This window comes from Eptatretus burgeri, chromosome 16, assembly GCF_056783735.1.
Source record: "Eptatretus burgeri isolate ZD-2024b chromosome 16, Ebu_testis_v1, whole genome shotgun sequence".
Lineage (NCBI taxonomy): Eukaryota > Metazoa > Chordata > Myxini > Myxiniformes > Myxinidae > Eptatretus > Eptatretus burgeri.
In genome coordinates, this window is record NC_140976.1 from 54,872,539 (window position 1) to 54,877,241 (window position 4,703).

Below are 4,703 nucleotides of genomic sequence, written 5' to 3' on the forward strand. Positions count from 1 at the left end.
CGCTAGCCATAATTTGTAGGCACGTTATGCAATCGTTGACACACGTCGACACACGTTACTTGTTAGTTATTCATAAGTCGAAACACGTCTAGGTAATGTTTAGCGTACCAGAAACTTATTTCTAACCTATGAGTAACATGCTTTGAACCTATGAGTAACGCATCTCCAACGCATATTGACGTATTTGTTGTCTTCTGGACGACCACAGAACTTACTGAACGTGTTTCTAACTTACAGCTACCATATAATGGCGTATTGGCAACGTTTAGGGGAATTGATATATAAAAATGGGCTTCACAGGAGGAACCCGTTAGTGTTCCAGACTCCATGGTTTTTTTTTTGGTTTTTTTCTTCTCTATGACGGTGATGTTGACACTTCGATTTCTAGTGCGGTTATAATATAATATAATTAATAGGCTGCCGCTCAACGATTTAAAGGCCCTGTCACAGCTTGACGATTTAGCCAGCGTATGCAGACGTATGAAAAATTTGTCTAAAACGCTGGCACACCTCGAATACATTATGGGTAAGTTTTGTATACGTTAAGAGCACGCTGAAGTTAGACTATCGTTGGGCATAGGTTGTGAATGCCGACAACACGCTAAGCATTTGTTGGTATAAGTTATCTATAAGTTATCGAAACGTTCTGTGTACGTTACTAATACATTATGCATACGTCCAACTTGTTATGAATATGCCCAAAACTGAAAAAAACATCAATAGTTCAGCGTACGCCAGCGTTTTACATACATTTTGATACGCTGGCTAAAACGTCAAGGTGTGACAGGGCCATAATGGACATCACTGTATGGACTCATTCTGTCTGTTGTGTGCCAAAATACATGACACGTTTGTGTCTTCAAAGAGAGAAGTATTTTGCCAAATTCTCTTGTCTTTTAGGACAGTATGGAAGAGGATGCAATGACTGCATCTGGCCATGGCTTGAGGTGTTTCATCTGTGATGGTCCCGGAACTGAGATGCAGAAGCTGTCAAAAGTCACCCGAATAGGCCACCCACGGATGTTATCATATTCTGAGCGCGTGGAAGATGCGGCGCTGATCAGGAGACTAAATGAGGACTTTTAATATGATGAGGACTTATATTTTTTCATATTATATAATTAATATCAATTTCAAACTTTTAATCTTTAACAGGTGCAACGTACGCACCGAGGATAGTCACTGTGTTCAAGGAGAGGATGGCGGAGAGGTTGAAGATCTTGGCTGAGGGAAGGAGGACACCTGCACTCTGGGTCTAATACCATGGCAGAATCGACCTCATCAAGGTGTTCATTTGGTGTGAGCATATCCCGGATTACACAGGTCAGCTCAGCTGCATCATTGCAATGCTCAACACCTTTGCAGTAGCGGGCCACCATCAGTACGCGAAGGGAGCAATGCTGTACGTACAGCTGATGCAACAGCGACAGGACAGTCCGGTGTTCCAGGAAACTCTAACCAAATTCACCGTGTACGGCAACCATGCAGTCAGGTTCTCAGACCATGAGTGGTCAGGCACATTGACCGACATCACACTAGAAACCAAACTCATGTGCGAGGCCAAATCCTCAGGCGGTCTAAACAGAGAACGCTTCTGGAACGAATCTGCTCATAAGTCTTGGCTTCAGACTCTAAACCACTTCTCGTTCATTCACCAGGAGCTGGAAGGAGGCATGAATAAACGTGGGGTACCTGTCCACACAGACGTCAAAAGAGCCCAGATGAAGAAAGACGATGATGCTGTCAACGCCATCGTTGGATGGTTGGAGGAGGTCAACCCCTTCGATGCAACACGGGACAGGAAGACCCTGGTATCCTTCTCAATGGGGTTCAGCAGCACTTCAGGGGAGCCAGTCAACGCTGATCAGGCAGAAGAGGTTGGCAGAGCCATACAGGCCAAGATGGATGGACAAACTGTTCTGGATGCAATGGAAACTAAGCACAAGGTCAAATCGTTAGTGAGCCTCAAGGCCCGGTCACACCTTGACGTTTTAGCCAGCGATGGCAACGTATTAAAATGTATGTAAAACGCTGGCTTACGTTGAACTTTTGATGTTTTTTTAAAGATTCGGACGTATTCATAACGAGTTGGTCTTATGTATAACGCATTGGTAACGGATACAGAACGTTTCGTTGTGTTATAGATAACTTATACCAACGAATGCTGAACCTGTTGTCGGCCTACACAACCGATGCCCAACGATAGTCTAACTTAGGCATAGCTCGTTGCACACATCGCTGACGATGTCGTGACGTAGCCTATTAAAAGGCTGACGCACAACGATTCGAATCATAACTGCCGTAGAAATGGAAGTGTCAACATCGCGGTCACACCTTGGCGTTCTTGCCAGCGTATGCCGACCTAAGAAAAATGTGTCTAAAACGTTGGGGCACGTCAAATACGGTATGAGTAAGTTTGGTATACGTGAGTACAACGCTAAAGTACGCTATCATACGTCGTAGTAAGTAGAGTACGTCAAGAAATTTTAAACATGTTCAAAATTTTACGACGTACTCGGCGTATGACACACGTTCTGCATGCGATGGGGATAAGTTTTACACACGATATGCGGACGCTTACACACGTCCACAAAGGCTACTTATAAGCTACTCATAAGTCGAAACACGTCGCGGTAATGTCTTTTTTACGCGAAACTTATTTCTAACTTATGTTTGATGTGCTTTGAACCAATTCTTTACGTAGTCCCAACACACATCGACGTATGTAGACGTATTCCAATGACGTCTTCCGGTCGACAAAAAAAATAAATGAACGTGTTTCTAACTTACAACTGCCATATAAAGACGTGTTCCCAGCGGTTTTGGGAATTGGTATATAAAAATGCTGCTCATAAAAGGGAAACCCAACAGTGTTTTCGAGTCCTTTTTGAGTCGATGTCCATGTCAGCAGTAACAGTATCAGTATCAGTATTAGTATTAGTATTAGTAGTAGTTTTTATTAGTATTAGTAGTAGTTTGTTATTAGTATTAGTAGTAGTTTGTTCATGTTGGCAGTAGTAGGTGAGTGTGAGGGGGAGGGTGTGGGTTATGATGGATCGTCCTTGCATTTAACGATTTAACGATTTAAATGATAAACTCAACGATTTAAATGGCTGCATCTCCACCATTGAAAGTCGACGCTTGCGCTCAACAATTGGATTTTTTTTACACTCAACGACTTTTAAACGGTACCACTCAGCGATTTTCATTGTTTACAATGAACGATTTAAATTGCTGTCACTCGCCTTTGTTTTTTGACGCTGGGGTTTGGAAATTTGAAGCGTTTCTTCTGAACGTGTTAAAACGCTCAAACTCGACTATTTTAAATAGACGCTGCCGATGGACAATTTGAATCATAGCCAAGCTAGACATCGAAGTGTGAACATCCTCGTCATGCCGAAGAAAAGTTTGAAGAATGCTGCAAATAAGTGTCCTGGCCGTGGCCGTGGACGCTGACGCAAGGACGATCCATTATACCGACGTCTTTCAGCCTATGAGTAACTTAAAAGTAACGTCTGTCGACGTGTGGGCAACGATCGCGTAATGTGCCAACAACACGTTAATCATAGGTTAGAAATAAGTTTCGGGTACGCTAAACATTACCTCGGCGTGTCTCAACTTATGATTAACTTACACGTAGCATGTGTTGACGTCTGTCAACAATCGCAGACCGTGCATACAACTTGTGGCCAGCGTAACAGAACGTGTGAGTCATACGCCGGCATTCGTCGTGAAATTTCAAACATGAAAAAATTTGAGGACAACCAAAAAGTACAACGTTTAAAGCCAACGTACAACGACGTATGGCAGTGTTTTACAGCATGCTCTCAATATTATCAAAACTTACCCATAACGTATTCAACGTGTGCCAGCGTTTTAGAAAAAAAAATTCAAAAATCGGCATACGTTGGCTAAAACGTCAAGGTGTGACCGGGCCTTCAGAAGTGGACCCAAAGTCAAGCTGGTTATTGACTCGCTCAAGCTCTTCAACCACCTTATCATCATCAGTGAGCGCGAAGTCAAGACCAAACAAGCCCTGCGATTTGAGTTGACGCCAACAGCAATATCTCTATTTGACAAAAACCAGAAGTTGCGAAAGCCAGACAAGGCTGCCCTAGCAAGGGTCCTGAAGGCATTTGTGGAACCCGTTGAACAACCCCCCCCCCTGCACAAGCTTTGTGATTGATGGTGGGTGGCTCCTGCACAATGTCAGGTGGTAGGCTAACCACACCTGGAAGGACATCGCCGAGAGCTACCTCCGGTTTGTGAAGTCCATGGGGAGCCAGTGCCTCCTGATCACTGTGGTCTTTGACGGATACGGCAGCTCCACCAAGGACCATGATCACCTGAGACGAACAAAGAACGCATGCTGTGACATTCTGATTCACCCAGACATCAAAAGCATCGTTCCAAGAGAAAAGTTCCTCGACAACAAGAGCAACAAGGCCCAGCTCATTCTGCTACTTGCTGAGACATTCGGTAGAAATGGGATCAGTGTGCAGCAATGCCCCGATGATGCGGACACCTCTATCGTCCGGGCAGCTCTAGATGAGGCAAGAGAGTCCCCTGTTGAGGTGAGGGCTGAGGACACCGATGTCATGATTATGCTGATTCATCATGCTGCAGACCACCCGATATTCTTCACAACAGCCAAAGAAACATCTTACGATGTCGGAAAGATCCGGGAGGCCCTCCCAGAGAGA

General features: G+C 44.3%; 1 pseudogene; it reads left to right on the forward strand.

Annotated features, from left to right (window-relative positions):
• Window positions 1-1,346: 1,346 nt before the first annotated feature.
• LOC147011093 (uncharacterized) overlaps window positions 1,347-4,703 on the forward strand; it is a 3,996-nt pseudogene continuing 639 nt past the window's right edge.